At 42.2% G+C, this 19578-nt stretch overlaps 1 long non-coding RNA gene across 1 annotated transcript in view; it reads right to left on the bottom strand.

Moving 5' to 3' along the window:
- The window catches only part of LOC142406239 (uncharacterized), a 97064-nt gene that overhangs the window by 57352 nt on the left and 20134 nt on the right, over positions 1-19578 (bottom strand). Inside the window, exon 2 of the long non-coding RNA XR_012774512.1 lies at positions 10539-10701. This is a non-coding gene — a long non-coding RNA (uncharacterized LOC142406239). The remainder of the gene's footprint in view (positions 1-10538; positions 10702-19578) is intronic.

The raw sequence follows: 19578 nt of genomic DNA, 5'->3' as shown, positions 1-19578 counted from the left end.
AGTGGTTGGGGCAGGTTTTCCAGAGCTTGATGGTAGCTGGCCAACTGTCTTGTTTAACCCCAGCCAGCAACTAAGCCCCACCCAGCCGCTCACTCACTCCCCCCCGGTGGGATGGGGGAGAGAATCAGAAGAGTAAAAGTGAGAAAACTCATGGGTTGAGACAAAGACAGTTTAATAGGTAAAGCAAAAGCTGTGCGTGCAAGCAAAGCAAAACAAGGAATTCATTCGCTACTTCCAATGGGCAGGCAGGTGTTCAGCCATCTCCAGGAAAGCAGGGCTCCATCACGCATTAACAGTTAGTTGGGAAGACAAACGCCATCACTCCAAATGTCCTCCCCTTCCTTCTTCTTCCCCCAGCTTTATAAGCTGAGCATGACGTCATGTGGTATGGCATAGCCCTTTGGCCAGTTGGGGTCAGCTGTCCCAGCTGTGTCCCCTCCCAACTCCTTGTGCACCCCCAGCCTACTCGCTGGTGGGGTGGGGTGAGGAGCAGAAAAGGCCTTGACTCTGTGTGAGCACTGCTCAGCAGGAACTAAAACATCCCTGTGTTATCAACACTGTTTCCAGTACAAATCCAAAACGTAGCCCCATACTAGCTACTGTGACGAAAATTAACTCTATCCTAGCCAAAACCAGTACACCAACCAAGTTACAAGCGCTGATGAAATCAGAGCTAACTGATTTAACCTGACCTCAGAGCATTTGGGAAAAGAACTCACCTAAAAAGATAGATAATGTCATAAGAGTTTAGCTCTTAATGTTTTCCTTTTTCCTCCTGACAAAAAAAAAGCAGACATCTAACAAATTTTATACATCTATTCAAAGTGTATAAATATTACAAATCCAGAAGGTATCCATAAATATTGAAATGACACTATCCACATGAAATTGCTTTGATAATAGATTAGGAAAAAGTCATTTCTGTTTGGTCAGAAAACTAATACATGCTGTTATTTTTGTATACTGATTTACAAAACAAAATACTCAACATAAATACAAGAAGCTCCAGTATCAGACTGGAGCATCATTATTCACATTGCCCTACACTTGGAGAAGTACATGGAGCTTTTTGCTGCCATTGGCACCACAGCGTAGCAACTGAATGCAATGTTTGATTACTGTACAAGAAACAGGTAGTTCACATTTTCCTAACATTTTAATTTAGTTTGATTAACGTCAATAAGCTACAAAGCCATGTATTCAGTGTTTTCAAAAACAGCAGAAAAAGCAAGCCCAAATAATTCACCCATTTGCTTGGTAACTGGAATGAGGATGGGCCATAGAGGCAGGTCAGATCTTCACAAAGCAAATCTCAGTCCAGACTCAGTCCTGAGCATGCTGCAAATTAAGCTGCTGTTTGCTTTGGCCTTCAGACAGTTTAAGGCCAAGTAGCAGAAATGTAGATTTCAGTCATTTGTCAGACTCCCGTATTGAACTTCATCAATTGTGAATTTAGGACAATTCAAAAATAACTCAATCATTTCCACTCAGTCAGATTTTGTCATCCTTTATTTCAGTGGAACTGCTTGCCAAGTAAAGGACTACATCATACGTGGTATCTTTCTCCTCACAACTCATGTACGGTCTGAAGACAAAAAGAACATTAACAGTCAAGCCATGAATACAAAATCTCAGCTTTCAACTCACTAGTGCAATAAATACACAACAGGGACTGCAACAATAGCTAAACATATTAAAAAAATAAAAATGCTAAGGAATTGACCTTTATTTTAAATCTTTTCATCTTGTCCTATTCTACTGAATATCTTGCATACTTTCAGAACACAGACACGGATCAAGATTCCTATAATTGTTCTACAGATATGAAAGAAAACTGACTTCTATGCAACTGCCTTTGGTTATTGGAAGTGAGGTGCTTGTACACAGCATGCTGCCTCTGCCAAACTGAGCTGCAGCCGATCTTACAGAGGAAAAATGCTGTGCAGGAATCTCAGACAAATATAAGTGAGTAACGATTTTAATTCTGAGCATATTGAAAGACTTACAGCAGATAAAATGACCTATACAAAAGGCAAGAGTAAAGAAATTATTCATATCAAAATGTGTTAAGTATAATTAGACGTTCAGGTGGAATAAAAGTACAGCGTGACATAAGAATGACAATACTCACTTTCCTGTTTCATAATCTGTTTTTCCTGCCCTCTAGGGATCTGCCTGTCCTCCGATAACAATGTCATTTTTCTCAGCATTTCCCAAAAATCAGCTCTCAATCTGCTCAAAAAATGTTCAACAAGGGTCTGTTTGGTAGCTGAAGCCAAACAGAACCAGCTCCTGTGAGAGCACACCATGGCTCCCACCTGGTCTGTACAGTCACTCCAGGAGATACCTGGCAGATGCATGTCCACATATCCACTCCAACTTAGTAGTCTGAAACTACCACTCTGTCACAACCAGGGTGTGCACCAAACTCGGGAACTCTGAAGAATTTGGTTCAACAGCCCAGACATGGTCTGTGGGGACATTTCAAGTCATTGATGCTTCTAGCTCCTAAAATTACTTTTGAGTTGACTTTAATCAAGCTTCTGAGGAAAATGCACTTTATAATGCTCTCTTTGAACTAATGGATTTAACATAACTTTAATCTACAAAAATTGACCAAGAAAAGCCCTGTTTTCCTCTTCTTTTCTTTTTATTCCTAGGTGTTGTGAATAAAAGTGTTTTTAATTGGCTGTCGTGGTTTAGCCCCAGCCGGCAACTAAGCACCACGCAGCCGCTCGCTCACTCCCCCTCGGTGGGATGGGGGAGAGAATCGGAAGAGCAAAAGTAAGAAAACTTGAGGGTTGAGATAAAAACAGTTTAATAGGGAAAGCAAAAGCCGCGCACGCAAGCAAAGCAAAGCAAGGAATTCATTCACTACTTCCCATGGTCAGGCAGGTGTTCAGCCATCTCCAGGAAAGCAGGGCTCCATCACGCGTAACGGTTACTTGGGAAGACAAACGCCATCACTCCAATGTCCCCCCTTCCTTCTTCTTCCCCAGCTTTATATACTGAACATGACGTCATGTGGTATGGAATAGCCCTTTGGTCAGTTTGGATCAACTATCCTGGCTGTGTCCCCTCCCAGCTTCTTCTGCACCTGGCAGAGCACGGGAAGCTGAAAAGTCCTTGACTAGTACAGCAACAACTAAAACATCTCTGTATTATCAACACTGTCTTCAGCACAAATCCAAAACATAGCCCCATACCAGCCGCTACGAAGAAAATTAACTCTGTCTCAGCTGAAACCAGGACAGTATCCACCCCTTATTCCATACCATTTACGTCATGCTCAGGTCTCACACTATCCAATACATTCTCATTACCCACCATCACCCTTCCCATCCTTTGATATAATACACACATATCATTCCCTTAGTCTATGGACCACCCCTGTAAAATGTCTGTAAAATGTCCATAAATGTCCACAAAATGCCCACTGAGTTCATTTAGTCCATGACTTTGGGCTTCATCTCTTATGGTTGTTACTCAGGACAGGAGAGGTGGTGTGTTTCTTGGGGTTATTGGGCACCAAAGCCAGCTCAGGTCAGGTCACTGCTGCACTTGCACTGCTTCTTGTAAGGCTTCTCCTCCATTGGTTCAGGTGGTTCCGGCTGTAGTAATTCCTATAACATGCAACTCAAATCATGGGTTACAACAATTTAAAGGTATATCTATTACAATGTCCACCCCTGGTCCTTTTGGACCAGGTTATAGGGTTTAACATTGCAACGAACTCCTCCCCTTGCTCCTAGCCTGGCTAGCAACAAGGGGTTCCTGCTATAGTAATTCCCACAACACGCAACTCAAATCCTGGGATACAACAATTTAAAGGTATTTCCATTACAATCTCCACCCCTGGTCCCTTTGGACCAGACCATCAGGTTTAACATTGCAATGAAGTCCTCCCCTTGCCCCTGCTCCAGCTTGGACTTATCCACAGAATGCAGTACCTTCAGAAGTAAACTTGCTCTAACATGGCCTCATGCACAGCCACTGATGCTTCAAGGTGTACCTGCTGCAGCATGGACTTCATCCACAGCCACAGATGCTTCGAGGTATACCTGCTGCAGCATGGACTTCATCCACAGCCACAGATGCTTCGAGGTATACCTGCTGCAGCATGGACTTCATCTACAGCCACAGATGCTTCGAGGCGCACCTTATCCAGTGTGGACTTATCCTTGGACCACAATCCCTTCAGAGCTATACCTGCTGTGGCACAGACATAACCATGGCCACAGACGTTTCAAGATATACCTGCTCTGGCATGGGCTAATCCATGGGCACAGACGCTTTGGGGTGTCCTGCTCCCACGTGGATTCATCCACAGGTCACAGTCCCTTCGACTCGAGTTCACACCAGAGTTCCAGCCTGTCCAGTACAGCAGCACAGAAACAGCAGCGATGCCCTGGCCATCTGCCAGCCCAGGCGCAAGGCCATTGCTGTTATCAAATGTTCCCGGGCACAGCAGAGTAAGATGATCAGCAGTACAGCAGCACGGCAAGCAGTGAAAGCAAAAAGCAGCCACTAACGAGCCCTATACTCTAAGGTACAGTAAGGCAAGCAAGCCCATGGCAAGTACAGAAGCCTGCTGATTAATAGCTAAACAGCAATAACAGCTATATATTCTATCTGGCACATTCCAATCAAATCTGCCGTTATCTCAAACCCTTCGTGCCCCACGTTGGGCGCCAAAAAGGACTGTCGTGGTTTAGCCCCAGCCGGCAACTAAGCACCACGCAGCCGCTCGCTCACTCGCCCTCGGTGGGATGGGGGAGAGAATCGGAAGAGCAAAAGTAAGAAAACTTGAGGGTTGAGATAAAAACAGTTTAATAGGGAAAGCAAAAGCCGCGCACGCAAGCAAAGCAAAGCAAGGAATTCATTCACTACTTCCCATGGTCAGGCAGGTGTTCAGCCATCTCCAGGAAAGCAGGGCTCCATCATGCGTAACGGTTACTTGGGAAGACAAACGCCATCACTCCAATGTCCCCCCTTCCTTCTTCTTCCCCAGCTTTATATACTGAGCATGACGTCATGTGGTATGGAATAGCCCTTTGGTCAGTTTGGATCAACTATCTTGGCTGTGCCCCCTCCCAGCTTCTTGTGCACCTGGCAGAGCACGGGAAGCTGAAAAGTCCTTGACTAGTGCAGCAACAACTAAAACATCTCTGTATTATCAACACTGTCTTCAGCACAAATCCAAAACATAGCCCCATACCAGCCGCTACGAAGAAAATTAACTCTGTCTCAGCTGAAACCAGGACATTGGCTCAGTCTCAAGATAAATTCAACCCTTCAACAATACTCCTCACGAATTAGCTATGGTGACAAAATCAGCACGTATTGCATGAATTTGGATTATACTGAACTTTCCAAGTGAAAAGGAGACATTTTAAGGTCCTCTCTGATTCACATGTAGATTCGCCAAAAAAAAAAGAAGAAAAAAATACTTTCTGTGAACTGCTGCTATATATTGGAAATTAAATACAAAGGCATTTGTTATATATATAGCTAGATTAGGAGTCAAACCAAGGAAAGTAAAGCATCATATTCCATAGAATACTACCCATCAAATGTGTCCTGCTAAGTTGATCCAATAAGGTGGTAGTTTTAGCTACTCATGTAATTGCTCCAGCCAGATTCGTATACTGATTTGGATGAACGCTGGCCTTGGGGGATTTTTGAGTTTGTCTTTTTCTTAAATGTTCTTAAATGGTCTCAGATGGTTTATTCCCACATATCACCTTCTCATCACTTTAAAGAATCTGTTATTTATACTAGATAGTTCAGATCCTCTGACCAGGAACATGCCTCTTCTTTTACTATACCCTGAACAACAAATGTTCCAGCACATGGCTTAGATGCAGCTTTAAATACCAAAAGATGCACCTCACTGAACTTTAGTTGTTTAAAAGACTGGCAAAGACATCAAGTTCAACGTAATCATCGAGGCTTCTTCTATGCAGTCAATGGAGAAAGACAGACACCTCCATAGTGTGGTTCATCTCATCTATTCCAGGATAAGATAAAGCATCCACTGGAAGTACCTGCCTCTCTCCTTTTGAGGCCACCTACACAACCAGTCCAGAACTGATAGCTAACTTTCCAACACTTTCAGTCAAATGAGATGAATCCCACCCTTACTGCCTAAGGCTGTACCTAATTACCAAGAAAAAACAGGTAATGCTCCAGGATTTTGATTGCCCAGCTGGGATCCTGCTGGAGCTTGCTTGGCTTTCCTTTCTGGGGAAATCAGAGCAATGGGGTGCAACGATGAAGCAGCCTTGTGCACTCCAGGGTCATAGCCCAACAAGGAGCCAGGATGCAGCCTCAGACAGCACCTCAATAAGATTAGTAATGGCAGCTTGCAGCTGTGCAACCTTTCGTTGCTGGAGATGTGCCTGCTCAGCATGGTGGAGATGTGCCTGCTCAGCATGGTGCAGTGCTGCAGAGAGATCCTGGAGGCTCCTTGGAACAAGCTAGTCCAGAAGCAAGGTAGCTGCCTTGACCCAGCCCCATGTATCAGCTTTTCATCACAGCTAATTAGCTACTTTAATTCAGCACACTGTCCTTGTTATATGCAAGCTACATTGTTCAAAGCCAGCTTGGTTATATCTTCATTTTAGACACAGCCAGAATGCCTGGAAACTCACCCAGACTTTACTAGTTTGTACTTTAAAAGTTGCCTCTGCAACTAAAGGGCTGGAAACAAATTTTCCCCACATGAAAACTTATTTTCTGGAGTATAGTTCAGGCTCAGGGGAGATAAGGGAGGAAAACTGTACAAGGACAAGCCCTGAACTACAAGAGACAGTTTACCAAACCACAACAAACAAAAAATATTTCCATACTGAGGAACCTACGTGACTCCAAGGTCAACGTGTTCCCCGTGCTTATATGCTCAGATAAGCTTATAAAGTAGAGGTGGAAAACAAGTGTCCCTTTCTAACCCTTCAAAAATTTTGAATGCTAAAATTTTCAATCACATGTTATAACCAGGCATTATGCAAACACTTGTACTTTTTGATCTATGTTTCGATGAAGGGTTTTTGACAGGGCAGTCCCTGTTGACCTCCAGCAATGACAGAGCTGCCCCTGGGGACAGCTCCACACTTGGGTCTGGGATAACTGAGGCATGGGCATAGAGTCATCAGATTGTGTCTGTACCATTCTGCACTGCTTGATTTCTCCCAAAAAGCAGTATAAATAGTAAAGTTAACTAGGGGCTCATCTGACAGTCAGTGAACACAGTGCTTAATGGTGAGCAGGCTGAAGCCTTCAGCAAAGCCTAATCCATCATCAGTGAGAGCCTGCTGCCTCCCACCTGGATGAATAGACTTTAACTTTGTAAAAATACCATTTGTCTGCAACTACCTCAGCACCTTTATTTATCCTGGGCCCCTGAGATTAAAGCACCAGGGAAGCAAGGGTCCATAGCCTGCTCATACATGCACTGGAAAGCAACAGCCTTGACCTCCCCACAGGATCAAGGCCAAAGTGAGGAGCTGCTACCACAAAGTCCTTTCTTCCCAGCAGCACATCCACACCACAGCCTTCGGTCTTGACACAAAACACGAACACCGAGCTCACACCTCTGCCACAGCAACACTTTGGAGTAACAGCAGCTGCACGTGGCACAAGCCGAAATAGCCGAAAGCCTCAGTGGGAGGTCAGGCAAAGAAGGATTTCCAACCACAAAGCAGGAATGGAGGGATGTGTTTCCACACTACACGCACTCACTGAAAAAATGATTGAAATTAGCTGCTGTTTGGTTTCTTGAGGTCTGAAGACTAGGAAGTTTGAAGTAATTCATATTTATTCAAGCTATACCAATGAAGAGTGGGAACTAACATCAGCACATGTCTACCATCAACCTGCCTGCTTGGTATATATACCATAGGCCTTTCCCACACATCTTCACCTCTTTCTTTTGTTGGATTTAGCCTGTACATTTTTTGGGAAACAGACTCGGTCTTTCTGTACATCTGCCACCTTCAAATGAGGTTATAACCATAAAATCATTAGCAGCAAAGGCAGAGAGAGTCACTCAGGAGACTTCTGACTCACACTTTACACTGAAAGTCAACGATGCAATGACTTTTTCAGGGTATTCAGGGGCAGACATCAGAATGACGTGGAACTTAACTTTGATACATATATTTTGGCAGTATCTGAGGGCAAGGAGCAGCTTAATACAACTACATCACGTAAGGCCAAATGCTCTACTTCCTAAGTACTATTTATGGTGTGCAGAAAGACCAGAAATGAGCTCTACATTCCCCTGCTGGTAATTCCCCAGGCACAGGGAGCTCTCAGCAGAAACAGACCCTCAGCATCACCTTTCCAAAAAGCTCTAGAAACAGTGATGGGAACCAACAGGAGCACAATACTTTCTGGCAGTCTCCAGCTGGCATGGAAGCTATTGCAAACTGGTACCTCTCGTCTTAGTTTTAACCTTCATATTGTGCCACCACCAATAATGGCAGCTGAGCAATCCTCCTCTTTTCCCTTTCCCCACAGCAGAAGAGAATCCATACCAGAAAGATTTGATCCTGTGTTCACCAGAAACAATAACAAAATTTGCTAGAGGTAGATGTAGGCTTCTGAGGGTTCACTGAAGTTATATCTGTGCAATAAAACTAACTGTGAATTTTGTATTCTAAAGATGATTTGGTATGATAGATATGAAAAAGAACCAGTATTGTTCTATGGGCTTCTGAGCACAATAACTCCATGACACATGCTAAAATCTTCCATTTTCACCATCACAATAAATATATTAGTCCACTCACTGACATCCATTACAGAATATGTGTAAGTCCTTAACAAAATTTACCTTGCTGAAGCCTGATACACTATGTCAGTGAAATCCCAATGCAGTTTATTTAGGACCTGTAAGAAAGGATTCTGTGGTACATTAGCATGTTGCTGCCTCTCAGCCTGAACACAAAACTGAGCCGCTGAATAGTCGCCCTGTCTCCCAACACAGTCTTGGAAATAAATGTCAAGCATGCTTTCATCTGTACTCAAATCTGAATCGTCATCTAAAGGGACAGCATACCCTTTCACATACCCGTTCACCTAGAATAAAACACTGTCTACATGATACACGAGACTGGGGAAAAAAACATGAAGAAATTAACTCCAGCTCTGAGAGGAGCTCTTTTTTTTTCATTTATGGATATGCACACTGTAATCTCTCTGCCTTGTTTTAAATGTCTGATGGAAACTGACTTCACAGTTGATGCCACATCTTGGTCTCATGGGACATAAGGAGAGAACAGCTTGATCTACAAATGGAAGTGCAATTAAAGGTAGTTAGATCATGCTTTAATTTTTAGTAACATGGGAGGATCAATCACACACAGTTCACACAGGAAAAGAAACACTAAGGAATACAAGTGAAAAATGATGCAACTAAAACAAGATAAAGGGAAGCCTCAGTACCTTTCTAGCCAGTTTTGGGGGGGGGGATTCTCAATAAGATAGATAAAGTAGGCTTGTGCATTGCCTTCCAGAAGAATACCTAGCTGCACACACAGGGGTGATCCAAATCAGATTCAACAAACACAGTCCCCGAAGCAAACACTCAACTGCACCAACTATAACTCAAATTTTTAAAAATACAAATACTAACAAGATTTTTTCAGAAGGGATAGACAGTTTGTTACAGTCTCTTCCCTTTATAACTAACATAGTAGCAGATTTCTGGTTTTAATTCTGTTGCTGTTTGGATAATTCTAATCCTCACTATTCTCATATGGCTCCTACCAGTCATGTATTAAGGAAAAGTATATGTTTATCAATTCATTCAGTTTATCAATGTATTTCTTCTAAAATTATATGAATGCTAGCTCCTCAACATTCAGGAGGAATGCCTAGGAGCAAGCATTTTGTTTATACACAACTTGATTAAAACTAAACATAATGCAACTGCTCATAGGTGATGAGACAGCTGAAACAATCTCCAGCTCCCTTCTGAATAGTGGGGGGAGAAAGAGGATTCAAAATGCAAGATTAGTTTCAGACTTAAAAATGAAATTATGTGAGCCATGCAGACCTAGTGTAAATGCCACTGAATGTTAAGCCAAACAAACAGATAATCTTCCCCCCAGGAAAAAAAAAGAAGTTTAAAATTAATTTCCAAGCATGGGATTAATTCAGTAAAATTACAGCCTAGCCTCCCTTCCACCAACTCCAATTACAAACAGCCCAGTTCTGCAAAAGACCAACCATCCTCCTTTCACACAGATTGCCAATAACACCAATAATGCTTGCCAGGGCTGCATCTAGGGCTGCTAGTTATACCATGTTTTGCAATAAGGAAGTAATCATACTCATAGCCAAATACAGAATCAAAATATACTTATTTTGCATTTCAGGGCTCAACACAGTAAAAATCCCTTTTCAAGCACAACTTTTTCTACCATAGTGAGAATTTTAGTTAAATAACATCACTTCTCACAGCACTCATGGTCAGCACTCACCAGCAAAGAGATCAGACCAGACCTGACTCTTAACTGGGCTGTTCTGCTTACCGTTAGCTTAGCAAGATGGAAACAGCCAAAAAGTCACTGTCCCAGTTTCTTAGACAGCCTGACAGTAGCTGCTGACTCCTCCATTGCAGGACAGTGAGACAAAGTCATTCCCATTTTAATAGGATCGCAGAACAGTTTCACATGCAGCCCAGGTACAATCATGCTGAAATCAGAGAAATAGACCATAAGTGAATCCTTTAGTGTGAGAAGCAGCAACCTCAGCCCATCCTCCAGACATGCCGTGGTAGCAGTACTGACGCAGGTCCGGCGTGCAAGGGAACACTTGGAACAGTGACACCCTTTACAATCATTTGTACCCCTTAAGCCTTCCGAGCTCTGCTCCCTGGCAGGTGCCCCTACATAATGTACAAACACAGGCACACTCTCAAGGGTGCTTCTTACCTTGAACAACCTTCAGTCCATGATCCTGGTTCAGGAAAGGATAAATAAGCATAATCTATGCTTATTTAAGCAAAGCTGTAAACATGTACTTAAGCTACCAATACAGTGGCATTTAAGTTATGTTTAAACACTCTCCAGAATAAGTTTTTCCAGAAGAAGAATGGGAGAAAGGATGAACCACCAACCTTCCTCCATCCTTTAACAGACAGGGAAGGAGGCTCAGAGAGATAAAGCAACTTGCCAAGGACCAGTCAAGAAGTCTGCGGCAGAGCCAGGCACTAACACTAGACCTGCTGTTAATCACTTTAGTACTTTAACCTCAAAACATTTTTTCCATTAGAAGATTAATCAAAAATTACATATTTAGTATGTTAACTGGATAGAAGAGAGGACAGTCAGGTGAAAGCTATGCAATACTCTAAAAATAAGAAAGCATGCCTCCATCACTGAAAAAATGTGAAAGCCAATGTAAATGTTTTACTATGGCATCCCAATTTTATAATGATCACATGGAAAAACCTACTACAAAATCATTCAACAGAGGAAGACTGTAAGAATTCAAAATCATCATTAGGATCTGCAAAATATTACTAAAAATATTGCTATTTAAAAATTTCTGAAGTATGATACTAAACATTTGTACTACTGTTGTGTCAAGAATCTGAAACATTCTTATCTATATAGTATCTCAAGTAAACAGAAAACCACATCAAGGGAAATAACTGACAAAACCTTCCAAGTATACAATTTAGTCCACAGACATGCTTTTACTATTTTTTATTCCTTGCAACCTGATAGTAAGTTTTTGATTTTAAAATAAATTGCTTCAGAACTTGACTCCATCCTTTCACTTCAAGAAAAAAGGACAAGAATGGTTTCAGCAAAAATTCCTTTGCATCTGTAAAATATACCTTCCCCTTCAGCTAGAACCAGTAAAAGGACATTTTCCTTATGTCAAATTTTGCCACAAAAATGTAACTCTGGCTCAGTTATTTTCATTTCTTTTCTCACCTACTTGACAAGTTCAAATTAATACAACTGGCAAAACTGAGAGTCCCATTGTCTGAGCTGCAGCTCAATTAGTTCAAAGGCAGCTGGGAGCAATAGGCACCTTCCAGGACATGTCCAGAGAAGCAGAGTACACTTCACATTTTGTTGTGGAAAGTCAGTCTGCAAAAGTTTGAGAGAGAATTAAAATGGGCAGGAATAATGTTCCATTTCATCAGAAGCAGTCAACATTTTTAAACTGAATGGCAGAGATGCAAGCTCAGGATTTCTTCCTTGCTGCCTGCCAAGCAAGTCAGACCTTCAGCCCTTTCTTTTACTTCAGTCTGCTTAATGAATGGCAACACGATACAAAATCTCTGATTCAGCTCTGAGCCTGTTTACAAACCATGAGCCCAAGAAAGGCAGTAGATCCTGAGTTTTTTGCTAATAAGCTAAGCTCAAAATAAGCCCATCCTTGTCTTTGACACACAGATGTTAGCAGAGATGCATCATTTTCCCAGGGTAAATACAATGGAAAGTTTTTTTACATAACTGGTGAAGCTGCAATGAGCTCCTACCTACCATATCAGTAAGTCTAAACTTCTACGTGGACATGCATACTAAAACTTCTGACTTTTAAAATCACAAGTTATTACTCTTTTTCACCTCCAAAGAGTCATTAGATGCCTAACACAAAATTCAGTCGATTTGAAGACACAGATCAGAGAGCTGGCTGAAGATCAGGCCAGGCCATGTTCTCGGGTAAAAGGATGTGCTAAGGAGCTAGGTGAAAAAGTGTTAAGCTTAACTTAATTTCTGACAAAAGTTCATTTCATGCAAACATTTCCAGAATGAGGAATTTGTAATTTTTGTGCTAGGAACATGTCTTAGATCTGTTTGCCATTTCAGAGGATGGGAGAGCCAAATGGAAAATTATGTTGCATTGGCCTCTGAAAAGAGGGACAACTATGTTTAAGTCCTTGTTCCAAGCCAGAGAAAGCAGAGATTCAGACCTTTATTTACCATGATGTACTTTTAGTATCCTAAATACCTGAATAGTTTTTGTTCCAAGATTGCAGGTTTCCATTTTTGCTCTCATTATTTTCTAGCAAATTTCAAAATATCTAAAGTTTTCCCTATGTTAGACGAAGACCAAGAAGAAAAGCTCAGTTCAGTTCAAATGGTATTCTGAGCACCCAGAAAGCTTTGCCAACCCAGTTTGTAGCTCACTATGCCACACTCAGCCCTGGCATTAGTGATTCCATTGACTTGCACAGATTTGTGCCCAGTTTCACAAGGTCTGATTTAAGCCTGATCTCTAAACTGCTCTTGGACAGACCTCAGAGCTGCTTCTGTTTATTATTTTGTACCACAAGCAACTATTCCACTATTAAGCACCAATTTAAAATCAATTGCACAGCACCACAGTCAGCCAGTTATCTAAATATACCTCAGATAGGTAAGGCTCAATTACACTGGAGGAGTGAAGAACACATAGAAGAGATTCATCACCAACTCAGATGGATATCAATAAAGATGTAATCAGCAGGGGACTGCATGAAATATAAGAATGTGGACACATTTTGTGAGTTAATTCTCTTGTATTTCATTAAAACCAACTTTTAATCTTTTCTTCACTTTTTTCATATTGATGAATTGGATGGAGTGAACAAGACAAGACTTTTTAAGTAGTATAAGTCTGTGCACAGAGCCCATGCTCTAGCCCATAATAATCAGTGAATGTTTTTGCCTTGTTCTTGGCAGAATTATTCCAATGACAGACTCTAGACAACACCCAGATGACTGGAAAATTTTGTCTTGGCCAGGGCCTAGGTGCGGATTTCACTGGTGAACTTCTCCACAGGGATTTCTCTTACCATTCCCTTGGCCCATCAGAGCAGCCACAGCAGCACTGCAGGTCAGCAGATTGCGTGGCTGGCACGGCAGACCCAGACCTGGCGTACAGCTTCCCGCAGAGCAGACCTCAGCCAAACCACCAGCAGGTCACCAAGAATGGATTGAGGAGCACCCGAATAAGGAGAGTTCAGTGTGACTGAACAAATGGGGTGGAAACTCTAATTTTGTTCCCAAGCTAAGCGCTCCGAGTGCACTTAGAGATGTTGTGTAATAGACCAGGAATCTTGACTGAATCTTGACAACTCATTGGGTATATGATATACTTATTAGACACTAATAGCTGCTCGAGAGCAATGGGAGAAAACATGCTGAAGGAATATTCCTCGTGATGAAGAACAAGCCAGTGGAAACAAAAGGGAGACGAACTGGACAGTCGGGGACAGGAATGGGTAAGGTACCATTATACCCCTTTTCTCTTATTTCAACTTTCTCCCAGAAGAATTTTCTTGGGTTTTAGAAGTTTTCAACATATTTATTCTCCCTACTTGATAGATGCAAAGACAGCTGGAGTTACAAATGCTTCTTATACTGGAATTTCAATTTTGTGCCTCACACAAATGTAGAAAAGCAAGTAAAAATGAAAGAGTTTCGGGTTATCTATTGTCAGTCAAAGCCTCAAATCCACTACATTTGTGCAGTGGCTCGGTTTTGGTTATTTTTTAATTTAAGAACAATAAAAAGCTTTTCTTCTAGATTCAATAACATGGAAAGCTTTGGAGCTCTGCATCCAAACAAGTTTTTAGCAGTGTAAGCACACATTCATCTTTTATTATGACTATTATTGCTACCACTATTACTATTATGTGCTTTTTTCCCAAAGCTTTGTTACCTGTGTGAGTTCTATCCTTATCTATCATGGAATAATTTATCAGTCCCTTACCTGTGGGAAAAGGAGAGGTTTCCTTTTCTTCTTCCTTGAATGTTATCTGCTCCAAGACAAACTATAACACCTGCTGTTTTCTATCAGTTACTTATGAATAGAAAAAAATAACACTATATTTCATATTGTAACTCTTTGTGAATAAGTCAGCTAGTTATATTTTTCCATGGAATATACAATTAGTGTATACACTATGGAATCGAAACAAAATAAGGACTGAGATAAATCTGCTTTTGTAGGCAAAAGGAGTAGCAAATGTGAAAATAGGCCACTTTCCAGAGTCTCCTGGCCCTAGAGATCTGCAGACAGGCTTCTGACAGGAGCTGGAAGCTCTGCTGGGGGGGACAGGCAGAGGCAGGGACCGCTGGTGTGATGTAGTGCCCAGGCCAGCCCATGCTGGGGACCTCAGCCCTGCAGCACCTGCACACGAGCCAGCCTTTGGGTTAACACACCCTCAAGCCTGCTCACGCTTGGGACGCTTGGCTCTCGATATGGGGGATTACGTAGTGTCCAGCACCCTCTGTACCAGGAAGGAGGAGAAACAATTTAACAGGCATTTAATAAACGAACTGCAGGAAGGCCAGAGTCATTCATGGGCTGCAAAAGAACTTTGACACATTTTGCATCTCATTTTACCAGAGGAAACATGCTGGACCCAGCTGGGGATGTAAGCCTGTGCTTCTGCGTGCATCCCGCTTTCTTCCACATGCACAAATACACTGATGTCCTACAAGCATTTGCTGGCCCTAAGAGTCCTTGTGACTGACATATCAGTGCCAGTGAAGTCCTTGCACAGATGCATTTATTCCAGAAAAACTGCACGTCTGCAGAGAGAGCTGAAAGCATCCCATAATTTTCCTGTTACAAACTGTACCCTCAGCAAGAGCACTTTGATAGCAGAGATCAGCACAACCATACCAGCATATCCACACCAGCCCTACGTCTGGCCTAAGGTCCTGCTGCTCGACACCTCTTTCCTCCAGCTTTTACCTGTCTGGATCACAACCGTTCACTTTCTTTTACAGCCTGCTACTTCAACGTTGATCAGCAATTCCCCTGCCTCACAAAGGATGCTGAGGCAGGGCTACGTGCACAAAGATTTATTAGCAGGATCCACTGCTGATGACACGCATTGACTCTAACAGACAAAGTAATCTGGGGAGAAAAACAACAACAAAAAAAAAAAGCAGAGGAGAAGGACAGAGAAAAGAGGACAGGAGAGGGGAAAAGGCGGAGAGGAGGAGGAAAAACTCCCCAGAGGCCAGCCAGTAAGGGCAGCCATTGGGTCCCAGGTGAGCGTCATCCTCTGGACAGTGTCTCCAGTGGTGATGGAGGTAGGTGGTGATGAGGAAGAGGAGGAGAAGGACTTTTCCCCTCATCCTAAATGTTTCACTGAGACCCAAAAACCACCCAAACTCCCTATGGTTGCTCCTGCTTATGATGCTGTTAGCACTGACCAGAGTACACTAATCAGATGCAAGTGCTGTACGTTGACTGATTGTTAAGCTTTTGTCCACATATATTCTTGGATAATGTTTATTGAGCATTTGGATCGCTATGATCTGCTTTGTTGTGCAGAGTGTTTCGTTTCTCTAATATAAATTAAAATCTACAAAACAGGAGGGAAAGAAAGAGGGGAAAGAGGGGTGATTCTCGAACCACTGGTAGCTACTTCCATGAAAGCCCACCGTAACAACACTGGCAGGATTTGCAGGTGCAAGTCCATGCAAATGATACAAGAATAACAGCATGAAAACAGTAATGGAAAAATGCTGATACAGAGGATCTAGATAACGGCTCAAGGGCTTCAGGGGGAGGTTACAGGGCTGCAAGGAGCAGGCTCTTGCTAAGGCCAAGGCACTTCGGTACCTACAGCACCATGCAACACCCCTGCAGCATGGCACATCTTGAAATCGGTTCCCCTCCCCCAGAATTTTCTTTCTCATGTGGAGTCAAGCCAGACCTATTTCCAGTGTAATCAATATGAATAATTTATTCATATTTTAGTGATTATAATTATCTTACAGTCTTTCCTAACATAGCTCTCAACTCATACAGAGGTAGTAATGCCAGAACTAGGCCTGGGTCTGCAGATTAAAACAGAATTGAGCTTTCTGAATTCCGAAGATTGCAAACAGAATTTGTACCATCCTATCCTTGAATTAAACTAGTAGGTTTGCTACGTTTCTAGGTATTACAGGTAGGGCAGGTTTATGTCAGAAAACAGAATCCAAACCAGCAGGGGAATCTCAGCAAGGAGGCCGAGGACTGAATGCACATGGTGAGTAAATTATCCTCTCATCTCCCGAACTGCTCCCTCTGGATTGCATTAATGACATGCATTAGTTGTGTGCACCAGCACAGAAAAAAATTGAGCCATGTTTCTGAACGATAAATGATCTCTTTATCACGAAAGGATAGGTGGACTATATAAGCGGCAGCAGCTAGACAAATAAACTAAGTTGTCAAATAAACAATTTGTGAACTTCATCTTACTTCCAAGGATTAACTCTAATCTCTCCATTTGGATTCTGTCCTCGGCTTCCATTATAGGCAAGGTAAAATTACAAGTGTTTGTGATATGTGCAGCCTTGCTGGGCCACTGCCTACGTTTCTCTGAATAAAGAGAGGATTTCAATTATTAGCATTCCCGGGTTAACAGGAGAAAAAAGAGGATAGGAAAATATCCAGAAAGCTCCAGAAAACCCACTGAATGTCCAAGACAGCAATCCAAGCAGTTACTTTCTAGCATAATCTATGATTAAGTGACTAAGTACATCTATCAACATTGTAGGCTGCTAAATACACTGGGAACCCACCGCTGAACCTGAAAGTAAAGATCCAGGACAAGACAAGGCAGACAAGCATAAAGACTCCAGTCCTTGAAAAAGGTACGAGTGATTTACTACCATTGGCACGGGAGGGAAAGCAGGCCAGCCGCCCGGCGTCGGCAGTGGGCCAGCGCCGTAGGGCACTGTCCCAGGAAGGGTGAGCCCTGGTGCCAGGCAGCGGGATTTCCTAGGCACCCACTCATCCCACAGAAGAAGGGAACAGGGGTCAGCGAAATCCATGTGCTGGGAATCACGTCTGTGCTTACCTGGCAATCAAGCAAGGCAAAGCACATGCCACTCCCCAAGAGCAGGGGCTGTAATGTCAGTTTCCCCCCAGGGTGCTCCTTGACTCTTGTGTAAAAGGTGGGTGGCAATGCCAACACCAGACTGGTGACTAGGACCACCCTGTGTGTCCTGTGGGTTTCCTATATTCCCAGCTGAAGGGTCCCAGTTTAACTCAACTCCAGCATACGCCGGAGGTGCTACATTCCCTATGCTGCCAGCGGAGAGAGGAAGACGCTCAAATTAGGAAGCCTAGGTCCCTGTTGAATGCTGGTGTTTTTTCTTTTGCCAGTTTCAAGACATTTCCAGACTTACTTGAAATACTCAATGTTCATTTTCAAAACGGTGATACTTGTAAATATTGGTCTCCTGGGTTTCTTCTAAACAACCCTAACTGCAGCTGCTAAAACAGGGTATTCTAGCAGATGGAAATGTTTACCAGCTGATATCTTTTTTTTCATGAACAATCTATGAACTTCATTTGGAAAAGGAATTAAGACAAAAAAATAGGGCAGAAGAGTAATCTCAGAAAGTTGGTAACAAAAAGCAAGTCTTTCAGCTCCCACAAAATCCCATACATACAAAAACATTAGATCACACACTAAGGCATACCAATAATTTGCCCTCTCGATTTTTACCAGTGGTCAATAACTATTTTGGGTACTTCTAAAAACTCAGATTTTTAACAATTTTGAAAATATAATATGTTGTTAACTCAGAAAATTACTGCTGTCACATCTCTGGGGAAAAAAAAAACCACACAACAAAAAAACAGGCATTCATTAGAATAATGTAGAGAATGAGACAACAGATTTATATTCCATGAGGCTGTAGTTGCAGTTACAGACAGGACGATCATCCTGTACTCTAAGTTTCACCATTATAAAAGTTTGGTATAAACTAGAAAGTGTCACCCAGTGAGAAACTTTTATAAAGGAAGGCTTGAAAAAGAATAAACATAAAACCATTTGCAGCAAGCCTCCAGGTCTTACTTAGATGTGCACTCAACTTTGAAGAATCAATCTACACATAGTCCTTGGCCAAATTGTGCTAGTGCTTAAAACTAACAGACCCTTGATAAAACTGTGTGATTTAAATTGTCCTGGGTTATCTCCAACTTTTCAGCTGACCTCCCACTGCACAGCACCACAGGAGTGAATTGGTTTAAAGCACATGATATCCTCCAAGAAGTACAAAGTTACTACCAGAGCCTTGTTTCTGACCCAGAAACTAAGAGACTGTCTTTTTGTTACAGAACAGATGGTAGCAGGAAATCAACATTAAAGCATGCATCTTACAATTGGCATTTACCACTGTTTCCAGTTTTTAAATATGTTTTTCCCCTAAAAAATACAATCAAAGCATTGTGAGAATTGCATTTTTGTCTTCTCTCATGGATTTGCAGGTTAAATGTCTCAATATACCAGTTAAAGGGCTTTTTCTTCTAAATCTCAGGCCTACAAATTCACTCTGGGGAACTGGAAGTCAAGCTGGGTTGTTTCCATCTTAAACATTAGTACAAGAAATAAAGGCTTCACAAGCGAAATTTAACTCTCAGTTGTGCTTCTGTAAATTCTCTACTTTTAAATCAAGCTTCTAGTTTTGAACACCACATCAGGTTAATTGTCTTAAACGGTTCTCAGGGCAAATATTTAAAGTTGTTGAAGCTGAGATTGGAGTGCTAGAGGTTTCCCTGATCACTGCTGATGCAGGGACTTGGAACCCTGATGAATATTGTCCT

This window comes from Mycteria americana, chromosome 2 (genome assembly GCF_035582795.1).
Source record: "Mycteria americana isolate JAX WOST 10 ecotype Jacksonville Zoo and Gardens chromosome 2, USCA_MyAme_1.0, whole genome shotgun sequence".
Classification (NCBI taxonomy): Eukaryota; Metazoa; Chordata; class Aves; order Ciconiiformes; family Ciconiidae; genus Mycteria; species Mycteria americana.
The sequence above is the reverse complement of the archived record's forward strand: the minus strand, read 5'-3'. Positions and strand labels throughout refer to the sequence as shown.